Below are 14,532 nucleotides of genomic sequence, written 5' to 3'. Positions count from 1 at the left end.
CACTTGTTTTTGTACAAGTAGGTGCAACCTATTGGTCAGCCTGTCCAGGATTGCCAGAAGCAAGAAATTTATGAAAAAACTTCAATTTCCAAACAGTCACCCGTACACATTAAGAGGCAACACGTTTGTGCAATTAAACCTTGCATAAATAAGGCCAACGTGCCACTGCCCTCCTCTGGTTTCTTCTTTTGATCTTCCATGAATGCCCACATTGAAGTCAACTCCCCCCTGCACGCAAAGCCTTGATGATTAACCCGGTTTTTTTATTGATAATGCAGCATGCTTAGTTTTTTTTTTTTTATTCAGCATAAGCGTATTAAAATTATTCGAAAATATTAAATGTAGTCCGAATACAGCACCAAGCACTGCCAATGATATGACTAGTTTTCGCCGCCAAGGGTGGCGCGAGGCGAGGCGAGGTGAAAAGGGTGAAAACCGAAATGAAACAGTAACCAGAATGCGTAAGACCAGATGATCTTTTTATTTTTCGTTTTTAGGACATGTCACCGTCAATCTATCCCTCGCTGATTTCTGTGCCTGCAAGCCTTTCGTTTTCACCTTCCTAGCTATCCCAATCTCGATCATGGAGCGTGCTTCCACTCTTCTCGTAACTTTTAGACGGGTTGACCCGATTGTACCGAGGAATATTCATTTCCTACTAACCCGTAAGAGTGGATAAGTAGTAAGATAAAGCGACAAGATTCTATTCAGCCAAGTTTCTAAGAATAGTTTGGTAATCAACCGACTCATTGACTGACCTAGATTTATTTTTATTCAAAAGATATTATTTTTATTTTAAAAACCATCGAAAATGATTTTTTAGGTTTTTTTTTCAATCATAATTTAAATTAACATAAACGAGTCAATGAACCCACCATTCCAAACCTTGTGCTAAGTTGAACCTACATTGGATATTATAACTATGATTTCAAGCTTTTCTTTTAATATTTAGAAAATGAATTTTTTTATACATCAGATCTATTAGATCTCACTTGATCATTTACATGCACTATATTTGTGAGCCAAATCATACTTAGAAAAAAAATTCAAGTATTGCTTGCATGTTTTCATGAGGAAAAAAAATAAACTCGTGTAGTGATTAACTTAAAAAATAGTTTGATTAAAAAAAATTACGGCAATATTTAAAAAAAAAAGTATTTAAATGATAATATGTTGTATTAACCCAGGTCAACTCGTGTTAACATGTAAAAATTATGATTCGGATCATGAGACTGTGATAATCTCATATAAAGCAGAAAAAAAAAAAGTGTAGCATAATTCTTAATCAACCCAATATTGAAAAATAAAACTAAAAAAAAAAATAAAAAAAAAACTCAATTCAACTCAGATTAGCTTGTCAAACCTATATCATGAGACAAGAATAATCCAATAAAAAGTAAATCAAAATAAATTATGAAGCACAAATCTCAATCAATCAAATATTGAAGGATGAAATTGAAGAAAAAAAAATTATATTCAACTCAGGTTAATTGAAAATCAACCTAAATATTGAAAGATAAAATTGAAAAAAAAAATCGGCAAAAAAAAATTAAAAAAAAGTTTACCGAGTTAACCCACAAAATTCATGGTCTGAGTAATAAGATTGGATAATTCTAAAAAAAAATTTTTTTTAAATAAATTAAGTTTAATCCCAAATAAATTTAATATTAAATAATAAAATTAAAAAATATATATTATTACAACGAACAATAATTTACGAGGAGGGAACAATAATGTTATTGAGAAGTTAAGTATCTTCCTTTTATATTACATTGTAACTCTAGAAATTAAATTATTAATCTGATTAGCAATTATTGTTTTTTCATATTTGATTAATTATGGAGTATTTGTGATACTTGAATTATTTTGTTACATTAATTATAATTTTTATCATACGAGATAGATACTTTAGATTGGAATTTATTTATTTGAATGTCTTCCTCTTTTATACATAGTTTTTATGCCTTCCATGTTCCCTCCTCCATCATCCATGGCTACTGCTGAATTAACCTAACATGGATAGCACGTCTACGAGTCACGAGAAAGAGTAAGCAAGTACAACTAATAATCAATGTAATTACATAATCATTAATAATAAACTACATTTGTCAGTAGTTGCCGAAGATCGATGTATCTTTCAAGAGCTGTGCATCAGATACTTTAATTAATCGTTGATGTAACTGGAACTCAATGAAATAATATATTTTTATGATGTTGTCCAATATTTATTAAATATTGTTATTATTGAATATAATAAGATGTTATTTTTTTTTAATTTGAATGCTAGTTGCCTAATTTTCACCGTTATATTATATCGTTTAATCTGGTGGTACTGCTCTAAAAAAACCACAACCAAATTTGATGATGATAAAGGGCCCTGCTTGGATAGATGCATGGGGCCTGTCCATCTTGTAGAAAATTTGTGAAAAGGTTTCTCTTCTTCAGAATCCCGGGATTCAAAATGTTGATATTTGATTGGGTCTTGTCTGTTTATTTTTATGTTTTAAAAGAGTTTTTTAAAAATTAAATTTTATTTATTTTAAATTAATTTTTTTATGTTTTTAGATTATTTTGATGTATTGATATAAAAATAATTTTTAAAAATAAAAAATATTATTTTAATATATTTTCAAATAAAAATATTTTAAAAATAATTTTATTTAATTCTCAAACACTCTGAATCAATATTAATTAAAGCACAGTGATTAATATTTTTACAAATACATTAGTATCCCAGAGGAAATGAGAAGATTTAAAACGACATGTTTGGACGTTCACAGGTTCATTTATGAGAATCCCATAAAGCCTGGAAGCTGACAGACATGACATTTGGGCAAGCTCTTTTTCTGCTCGGGAACCCGGAAATTCCCATGCTCTCTCTTTTCTTTTTCTCATCTGTTTTTGTCTGTTTTTCCCTTTTTATTTACAGAAATATTATTTTAATATGATCCGGTACATGAGTGCAGTGATGCATTAATAATTAATAATTCATTTACTCTTCTTTATCTGCGTTTTTTGTGTGTAAATTAATGTAGTGACTAGTGAGAACAAAAAAAAGGGATGACCAGTAAAAAAATAATAATCAAAGTTCGTCTGATACTCAAAATGACAGCACCGGAAGCTCCTCTAGGGTAAACATTCTGTGCCAACCACCGACCTGACAAGACCACATTGCCTCCCATTCCACCTCACCCCTCTTGCTGCTTTAAGCACTAGATATTTGGTATCTGCTTTCCTCCTGAACAGGATACGTGCAACCCACTTCACAATTATCCGGCGAGCTTTACTAAATATAAAACTCAAATCTAATCATCTGCATTTGATACGTCAAACCCTAAATTCATTTTCTAAAAGCAACGATTATATTCATGATTGGAAATGATTCATACAATTCAAGCTGACAACGGCTACGAACAAAAAGTACTGTGGCGCGTATGATCTGCTACTTTTTGGACGATATATCCAAGGATCAATCATGTACTGGGCAGAAAATCCAGGGATATGGACGGATGTTCGTGGCCTTTTATGCCTCGTCCAGATTAAACCAATCCAGGATCCACATTTATATCTTCCATTACCCTTTATCAATTTCAAAATAGTGTATAGTTGGGATTGTTTCGTTCAAGGGAACATGCATGGACACATTTTTTCTGCATTTAAGAAATGATTTCATCAAGCTGGAACACCGATACACGGATCGCTAACTTCTGTTATTCAAAGAGAGTATGAAGTTATGTCGTCATGCATGGTAGCAAAACTTATTAGTCAATTGATTATCATTTTGGTCGCCATCCTCCGTGGTAATTAATTACGCTGGACACCTGTGAGTTTTAAAGATTCAGAAAGATTACGGGTGATGAGTGTCTATCATCAAGAAATGCCACTGGAATATTGATAGTTCATATTAAACAGAAAGTCCAATCGAAATAAGCTTATTATATCATAGCGAATTTCCTGAAAATTCTGCCAATTCCAAATAAAAACAAGTGGGAAAAGATATTGGGTTGTCAAAATGACTGTTTATTAGTAATTTAAGCTGCTAGGAGTATCATTTGACGCAGTTTTTCTCCTGGATTTGAACTTTTGGACGTAGTTTGAAGCGCAAACTTTAGCTTTGGTTATGGTAACAAGAAAAGGAAGGGAGGCGACAGGAAATCCAAGTGGGGATGGAGGGTGGTGGGTGCACGGCACATTGGTTTCTGTTTCCTGAAGCTAACAGTCTGCTTTTAAAGGATCTATGCATTCAGCAGTCGAAACATGAAGAAATCAAAAGGAAAAGGAAAGGAAAGGAATACAAGATATGGCTCGCCCTCCCAAAATCCATCAAGCAAATCATTTGACCGGTTCCTTCTACCATTAATTTTGAACTAATTCTGGGGTATGCTACCTGCGTGTCATGGAAGATCGATTATATATACTGTGCAATGAGAACTGAAGAATTCTTGTGCGACTTTTTTTGGGTAAATAAAATGGGATTATAGTAAATTATTATTCGATTCCTATATTTTTAGTGAAATAATTAGTTAGTTGATTATGTTTAGAAACCCTAAAAAATATCGAGTCTATGTTTTTATATTTGATTGTTATTAACTTTCCTTTTAATGATCCTATATATTATGGATATTGATTTTACAGCATTTTTAATAAAAAAAAAACTTACAACATGACAATTACTTGACATTCATGTGGATTTATTTAAATAATTCACTACTAAAAACTTGATAAATATAAATAAAAATATCGACGAAAATTTCTTGGATTCATATATTATCTGGATAAAAGTAGTTCAAACAGTGGAAAGGAAGCATGATGTAAAACCTAAAAATTAAATAACCAATATCGCTCTTGTTTGAACTATAAAATTCATTTTTTTTTTTTAAATACCCGTTAAGCAACGGGGATATGTACTGCCATTAAACCTTTGAACAAGTCCCTTTTAGGTTTGACTTGATTCGCTTGGAACGAAGATCAATTCGTGCTTCTTCTTTTATTTTATCGAAATATATTTCTTCTTCTTCTTCTTCTTCTTTTGTTCCAATGATTGACAAGGATGGTAGTGTAGAGGTACATTTGATGTGTTAAAAGAAATGCCACTTATCTTCAGAGGAGAACAGTACAGCATCTCCAAAATATCACATATAAAGATTGCAATTTTATCCTCCCTTGACCATCGTCTGGCTTTACTTATCTCAATTAGGGCAAAAGTTTTCCCCAGCCAATTGGAAATTGATCAGGTGGCTAGGTTGGCACGTTGAAGGCTGGTAAAACCTACCTTTCTCACCTGTAAAATTACTAAATATTGTATTAATTTAAGATACTCACACTATCTACTTTTTATGAATTTGTGTCGTTTTGCTTCTTTCTTCTTCCCCGGTCATCTCGTGTACGTGGATCTGCTTCCAAAGACAAACGATATTGGGATGGTTGAAAGAGAAATGGATAGTCCTGACCTAACATGGTTTGAATATCAAATGGTTTGGTGCTCTTGGCCTAATGGATAATTAACGATCCACTCATTTATTTTACATTATCTCAAATTATCAGTCATGGTCTTTTTGAAAACCATGGGGGTATTTTATATTATCTCAAATTATTCAGACCTAGAATAATTAACAATGTGTAACTATATATTCTCAGAGACGATGATCATATGTGATGATGTTTCTACATCCAATATGTTTAGAAATATAGTTTTTTTATTGTTGAATTGTGGGTTAATATCCATAGTAAAGGAAAATATATCTTGATGAATGACTTTGATACTTATAAAAAGTTCTCTTTTGGAGGATTCTTAATTAGATAGTAAAATCAGTAACTTTATAGATGGAAAGTGCAATAAATATACTAGAGAGCATTAAATTCTAAAAACAAGGTTATTTGTTCTTGTTTTGAAATGTGTTTTCTAATGTAAAATTGTGAACGATTAACTTGGATAGTTCAATGAGTATTTATAACTCAGGAACCTTGTTTTTTGCTTTAGTGATGTGGCTGAAAAGTTATTTTATCATAATAGCATTAATGCGAAACAAATATTACTTACACATACATTAACAAGGAATATATATCCTTTACACATGCATTAATAAGTTCCTTAGCATAACTAGTAATAAGGAACAAAAAAGATTGGGCTCAAGGTACTCTTTGGGCCCCAGAATATAGACCACGTTATTAGACTCAAACTTGAGGTTAGGGCCCATAATGCATTGGGTATGCCTGACATCTAGATTTAGGCATCATACCCGAACCTATGAAATGTGGGCACTCACTCAACACCTAAGCTTGGGCACCCAAGCCTAAAAAGGTGTTGAGCATGGCCTACCTCCAAGACTCAGGTGTATTGCCTGATCCAAGGTGTTGGGTTTGGGCAGTGCTTAATATGGGCCAAGTAATTAGGCTTATGACTATGATCAAGGCCAAAAACACGTTTTTGAAGCCTATTATGGGTTTGTGCAAAAATAAACTTTTTTCTAAATAATATTAAAAAGTATTTGAAATATCAATAAATTTATGGTCCATCAAATATAATGGTAAGATAAAAGAAGCATCATCAAAACTCATCAATTATTTTTATAAGACAAAACACCTCCATCACCATCTAAATATATTATTGTTTTGAGATGGAAAGACCTTAGATAAAAGAATAAAAGAAAGAGATGGAATAAGATACAAAGATAAAATTATATTTAATAGTAATATACAAGACATAATAAATTTTGATTAATGGGAAACAAGACAAATTAAGTTATAAAAAAGTTTGTTCTATCATTGACATACCTATTATCAAACTTGCGATGTTTGAAACAAATAATTAGAGATCATTATTTTCACTTTACTTTATAATGAGCATTGATATTTTTGAACTTCCATGGTAATTTATCCACTAATCAAAATTACATTAAAAATGGATTTGTAATCATAGTAAAAAAAGATAATTATTTTCTTATAAAATAAAATAACTAAATTATTTTTAACTCATAATTAAATAATTTCTTCAAATATATTTAATAATAAAATAAATAAACCAATTCGTATTTCTCTATATTCTTTATGTTTTAATCATTATATTAGTTTTTAAATAATGATATTTGATTTTTTGATAATTAAAAAACTCACTTATTCGGTAAAAGATTTTCTCATACTTTTTAAAGAAAATAACTCTTTGGCTAATTAATTTTTATTCAATTCATAAAAAAAATTATTTTACTCTTGATTTTTTTTATTGTTATCAATTATTAAATCATATAAAATAATTTATTTTTTATTTTCAGAAATTTATTTTTTAGATATTAATTTGATGAAGTAAAAAAATCAAAATTCTAATGCAATTACATTTTTAAAAGTATTTTTAAGAGTTAAAATATTGATATATGTGTGTGTGTGTGTGAGATAAAATATAATTAAAAATTATTATATTTAAAAAATTGAAATTATTAATTTTTTTATTAAAAAAATAACTTGTTTATGTCTTGATATTCATCCTTCTTTTAAAGGAAGGAAAAATGTTGTATAAGATTGAGATAAAACCCCATTTCACAAATTTGGAAGCTTATATGCTCATTACATTAAATTTTCTAGCACTTTATACTGGCTTTCTGATAGATTATGGGCCTGAGAACCGGCAAGCTCCCAAAAGACTGACAGCTCGTGGCCATCCACGTGTCATAGCGCTATTTGTTAGGGAAAATACTATCTGGTACAAGCCTTGGAAAAGCCAAAGCACGACCTTCTGGTCATGATGCTGTCATTTCTGACGTGGCAGTGGAGGTTTCCTGTCACGTGACATCAGGGGAAGACCTTCCATGAATATGAATTGGTATACGGTAGAGGCAATAAATGAATAACTCGGTCCACGAAGAAGATTTTTTTTTTTTGGGATGTCCTTCCTTCCTTCACCATCTAGGCCTTAATTTCACTGTCTCAATTTCTCTTGTATTATGCATTTTTTTTAATGGAAAATAATAAACTTGTAATAAATATTATAGTTTTGGATAAGTTTGAGATATGGAAGAACCTAGCAAAATTAGTAGCAATTATAAGCCTTCTAATTCAGCTGTTTTCTCCTTACTTGAAGCACACCAACATTACCTTAGGGCAGGACATGGATGTGAATAATTTCAAGCGCGAGGAGACCTGAGATCTAGTCTTAGAATAACCCCATCAGGGAAAAACAAGGGTTAGAGCGAGAGAGAGGGTACTAATTAAGGCCTCTGCATGCATAAGAAAGAAGAAGAAGAAGAAGAAGAAGAAGAAGCTTTCGGGGGAGGCATATTCTTGTGAAATTGTACTTGCCTAGAAAGACAGGGAAGCTAGCTAGTGTAGGAGATGACTTAAGAAAGACGAGAGATATTGGATAATGATTAGGCAGGCAAGGATTTGCTTTTGCAATAACTACGTGAGCCTACTTCCAAATTAAGCATTCATTTAGGACAGGGTGATGTCACGCATTAAGCTCTTTCTACCGTTGCTTTGCTACGGTCTCTTGTTAAACACGTTATGTCAGTAGCAGTGATCAGATGCCCTCAGCCACGCAGAACGGAGGCAAACACACGAGAGGGCTGTGGACCTTCATTTATATCTGTGTTGGATTGGTCAACTAGGTGTAACACTCTGATTTCTTTCACTTACAGACTGCCTATTGGTGATATCATGGCCTTAGCATGGAGAGTGTTACATATGCATGTAGACGTGAACTAACTGATTCATAGGTATCTGCTCCTCCACCTGCTGCATGCAATCTCTTCTCTTTCTCTTCATCAGACATTGAAGTTAAGCATCTGTTTCTTTTCAGGTCAGCCCTCGTTTTCTACGACGGGTTTTAGACAGTGTGCCTAGATTACCCCGACATTTAAAAATCGTGGGAGTAAAGGTGCCCTAGATTCGAAATATGTCATCCATTTTGATTAATTTTCTCAGCGGGCGGTTAATTTGGCGGAGTTTTTTTAGTTTATAGGGCAACTTTTTGGGGGAACCATTCGTGGTGGCTCGTCATTTGCAGCGAAGTCTACCTCAGCAGCACTACATGCGAAACAGTAGTCGTCTCGAGCTTATCCGTGATATGTACCCAAGATTTCGTGATGACTGATAAGGATAGTAGTGGAAGATGTATATATCCTCTAAAAATAGACCCCATTGAAGACCAAATTAAGAAATGTTGAACAAGATTAAGAGTTAGTTAACGGATTTAGCAATGAGATCAGCATGCATATTCTATAGGACCTTTGTGGTAATCACAGTTCTCGTTGCAGAAAAAAGGATCGACGAAGAATGGATTTTAACAGATTATATTCATTGGACTTAATTAGCCCCTACAATATTTACGGAACTGCCATTCCTGACCCACGCATTTGGAGAAAACAAGAAACATCAATACTGCAATGCGGAGACAGAAACAAAAATAAAATACGTGAAAAAACTAATGGGTTGTCAGGTAAGAGAGTGGGAAAAGAGAAATTTCCACCCAATGGGCCTACACAACATCGATAATTTTCCTCGATAGTCCACTAGCCCACAGGAAAGGTAAGAATATTTGAGTATTCATGCTCCAAAAGGCCCTTTCTACACAGCCCGTATATTTTATTTTTCAGCTGATTAAAAAAAAATCGAGGAATAAAGGGTGCAAACCTGTGAAATTGAAGGGAAAAAACACGGGAAACAAAACAATTAAAACTTAAAGTAGCCTGGATTCAAATCAAGTTACAGTGCGTGAAGGTCTGCTAATCCAAATTCTTGTTGACCCTGTGAACCCGATCCATGACTAAAAAGTTTCATGTGGGAAAAATGGGGGGAAGCATAAATAAGAACTGATATAACATAAGATACAATACTTCCCAAACTTGTGATTGTTTCAGGTAAATGGAAGAAGAGAGATCGATTACCCCTTTGTCCGTCAGAGTGAAAAAAACTAACCAATCAAATGCTAGCATGTCCAGCAGCTAAACTTCATAGGATGCTTGAAATCAAATAAGTTGAGGAATGAGCAGTAAAAGAAGTGCTATAATTAATTGCCATCTCATATTGAAAATTAGAAATCAGTGAAAGCAAATACAAACTGTCCAGCTCAGTAACAGAATCACTTCAGCATACAATCATGACTAGTTGAAATTCATAAACAACATTTTCCAATCAAAATTAGAAAATGTTGTTTATGAATTTCAACCTATAAAAGAGAAATGCTTTCGATCCTAAAACAAACACTTGAAATCTCACCTAATGCTATGTCAGTCATGGCAGTGTAAATGCGAAGAATGGCCACTCTATTCACAGGTGCAAGCCATTCACAAAAACCTGACGGCTGTGCACCACTAAAACTAGTTTGCTACGTCATTATCTAGTTATATACAAGCTGTGGTTATCCTTCCTGCCCTGAAGCCTTGTCAATTGCAATCTGTGCATCGCCACTCAATTGGACTACAAAAAGCACCCAAGTCACTGCATTGCAAAAATGAAGTGTTACTCAAACTACACTAAAATGAAATAATCTGCAGGTCCATGTAAAACGTTTTCCAGCAAACACTATCCTATTTGACAACTGTAGGGAAAAAAAGAGAGAAAGGAAAGTCAACCGATTTTATCTTAAGCAGAATAGCACGATTCAAAGATTGATTCAAAGCTTCGGATCAGATAAAAAGGCATGACTCCTATGCTTAAGCAAAAGAGCATGCGGTAGAGATTAGAGAAGCAAAGCCAAACGGGAAACAACTAGCAAGATGAAAAGGCATCATGTCTAAACTGGACCCATTTCTGCGGTTTGGCGCTAAAACTTCAAAATTAAAAGACATGGCTTGTTCATGGTACTCTGTTGGGCCAAGGCCCAACCAAACTACATGTGGATCATTTAGGCTTCGGTCCAACGGAGCCGAAAACCTCTTCTTCTTCTTTTCATTAACTTGTAATTTTAAGTTCAAATGCGTAGTTTGTTGGCAATTGCATTCAGAGAAGACTTTACGATGCAGAAGATTTAAGAAAATATATATTTTTTTTAGTTAATTTTTTATTTTATTTTTATGTACTAGTATTCTTTTCTATTTTTTCATTTAAAGAGAATAATTTTGCTAGTTTACTTTTTTTTATTTATTATCGCTAGGTTTTCTAATTTTTTTTATATAACAAATTATAATAGTTTTTTGACAATAAAAAACATTAATGAATATAAAATAAATATTTTGAGTATGTTTCTATAGTTATGATGTTCTTAATTTTTCAGAGTGGTTTTGATTTATAATAAACATCGTTACTTTTATTCTATGCTGTTTAAGTTGGTATTAGAGCCTAACAATTCCAAATGATTACTTGCTTACTATGTGCTACTAGACAACCCTTTGAGTAAAGACATTTAAGAACTAGTGTGTTGTTTTTTTTAGTGTTAATTCTTGCTTGGGGAAATCTTGATAGTAAGACCTACAATGGGATGACATGCACAAAAGTATTGTGTTGGGGGTTCATGATGAGTAATATGCACAAGACAGCCATAGTTGGAATAAGTTGCAGAACATAGCGTTCTTGTGTAAGAGGAAATGAGAAGCTTCCCCTTCGAGGAAAAGGTATCCAAGAACTAGTGTGTTGTTTTCTTCTGTGTTAATTGTTACCTTGGGAAATCTTGATGGTAAGACCCGTGATTGGGTGACCCGCACAAAAGTATTGTGTTAAGGGTTCATGATAAGTGGCATGTACAAAAATGTTATGTTAGAGACTTCCAATAGGATGACTCACATAATGTTAGGAATCCACAATGGGTTAGCCTACAAACACAAAAATATTCTTTACATAGGAGAATTTCTAATCGAAAACTAAATGTACTCTAGATAAAGGATAAATTTTAACTGAAAACTAAACTTGAGGATAGGTTTCTTCCCGCGTATGGAGACTGATGCAATAGTTTTTTTAGAAAAATATATATTTTCTTAGTTAATTTTATTTTTTTCTATTTTATTTTCCTATTTTTTATTATTATACTTTTATATTTTTTCCTATTTAGTTTAGTTTTCATACTTAGTATAACTAAGATTTTCTAGTTGTTTTTATATAAAAAGTTGTAATAGCTTTTTGACAGGTGGTGAGATAGATTAATAAAAATTGAATATTTTAAATTTCTCCTCATGGATATGGTGTTCTTGGTCTTAGAGGATATTGAATTATAAGAAAATCTCGTTATTCTTTGCTCATAACCACATTACTGCATGAGGTAAAAAATAAACATTTTTTTAGTTAATTTTATATTTTTTTATTTTTATTTTTCTATTCAGTATTATTATGTTTTTTTATTTGAAAAGAATTGTTTTTCTAGTTTTTAAAAATTTGAATCAGGAATAAACCATGTTATTTTTCACCCTCGCATATATCTCTTTCTTTAACTCAAAAGAAGAGAAAGCCACATGAATGATTCATCAACCCTTGAACGGAACAAGTGTAATCCACGTGATACATTCTTAAATACATCAAATTTCCTTGGTCTTATTAAGCACTCTTTCTCTCTTTTTTTTCCATTATGTGTTTACAACTATATGATCACTCCACTAACCCTAATAATTCTAGTTTTCTTAAGCAACGTGCCTCCAATTCCTCAAAACAGGACAGAAAAATTATCAGATATTGATTAAAAAAAATTATGGTTAGAAATTCTATCACACAACAACATGCAAAATCAATTATGTATTTTAATTTTATTTCACATCAACAACAAATAAACCATAAAAAATATAATAAATGAAAAATAAAAGGAAAGTTATAAGAAGAAACAAAACCATACCCGTACATATAGACATCCTGTTTTTTACTCAATCTCTTCCAGCAGTGCTCACACCTCTCGAGAAAATGCTCAGTCTCCATTAAAACACCTCCAATATCCTTCTCTTTCTCTAGCAGCAGCGGAGGAGGAGGCGAGACCGCGATAATCCTTTGGATAAACTGACCGGCCATGTTATCAGCAATGAAACCACCGTCCCTTGGAGGCAGCCGGTCATTCCCTAAACCAATGTCTCCGAAGCTCTGAGACCGAGTTAAGCGAGAACGCTTGCCTGGCATTGATTGATTGGGTGAATTGGGAAATTAGGGTTTCGGGAGTGAAAGATAGTGAAACTGAAATACCGGCGTGAGGACTGTGTTTGGTGTGGCATTTATGGTGACGTTTATATATGCTACTGTGGGGTCCATTGGGTGTTGGCGAGTTATTTATTATTATTATTGTATTTTTTGTTAGGGTGAGTGGTGATGTACTACTAAATCATTGTACGGTTTGCTATGCAGATAGGATCAATTATTTCTTAATATAAAAAAATATGTAAACATTATTAATAAAAAAATTACTCGTAATCTTAAAATATAATATTTTTTAAAAAAATATTAATAGGATAGCATATTAAAAGTTATATATTTTAAGCCTTGAGACGATGATATATTAGATTAATCCAAATTAACCTATCAAATTTACTACATGGATAATAAAACCATAATGACATTATAAAAAGTAAATTAAAATAAAACTATGAAGATCAATTCTTAATCAATATAATGTTAAAGAATAAAATTAAAAATAAATAAATTAAAAGGATAACAAAATTATTCGGCTTGACCTATCAAACCCACAACCAGGTTATAAGATTAAGATAATTCCATATAAAGCAAAAAAAAAAAAAAAAAAAAACTCAATTTCAAATCAACTTAATATTGAAAATAAAATTAAAAAAATCAATTAAAAAATAATTTAATTCAACTCAGACTAACCTGTTAAGTGTATGATCCGAGTCATGAAATTGAGATAACTTAATAAAAATTAAATAAAAATTTTTGAGTCTTCATTTCTAACAGGTTCAATATTGAAGTTTGAAATTAAGAAAAAAAAAATTACGAGATTAGGATAACTCTATAAAAAATAAATTGAAAAATATTATAAAACTCAATTCTCAAAAAACTTAATATTGAAAAGAAATAAAAAAAAAAAGATTGAGTAATTAAAGGGTGAAATTGAAAAAAAAATCAATAAAAAAAATAAACCGGGTCAACTTGTCAAACCAACAATTCTAGTAATGAGATTAAGATAATCATATAAAAAGTAAAAAAAAAAACTCAATTAAAAAAAAAAGGGTTAACTCAAGTAAACCTATCAAAATTACAAATTTGATTATAAGATCGGGATAACATCATATAATGCAAATATAAAAAATATGAATCATGATTCCAAACAAATTTAATGTTCAAGGATAAAATAAAATAAAAAAATCATTTAGACTAACTAACTTAAAAAAATAACTCGAGTCAACCTGAGTTAACATATTAAATTTGTGATATGGGTAATGAGATTAAGATAAATTTATAAAAGTAAATAAAAAAAAATATAAAACCTCATTTCTAAGTAATAAGGTTGAAATTGTGGAAAAAAACTAAATATATAAGATTGATATATAACTTAACAAAAAGAAAAAAAAATTAAAATCACAAACTTCCAAAACAACTTAAAATTAAAAGATAAATTTTAAAAAAATAAAATAAAATCAGGGCTGTGAAGAGTAAAATAAAAAAAATCAGCAAAAAAAATCA

This window comes from Populus alba, chromosome 5 (assembly GCF_005239225.2).
Source record: "Populus alba chromosome 5, ASM523922v2, whole genome shotgun sequence".
NCBI lineage: Eukaryota > Viridiplantae > Streptophyta > Magnoliopsida > Malpighiales > Salicaceae > Populus > Populus alba.
This window is presented reverse-complemented; position numbering follows the sequence as displayed.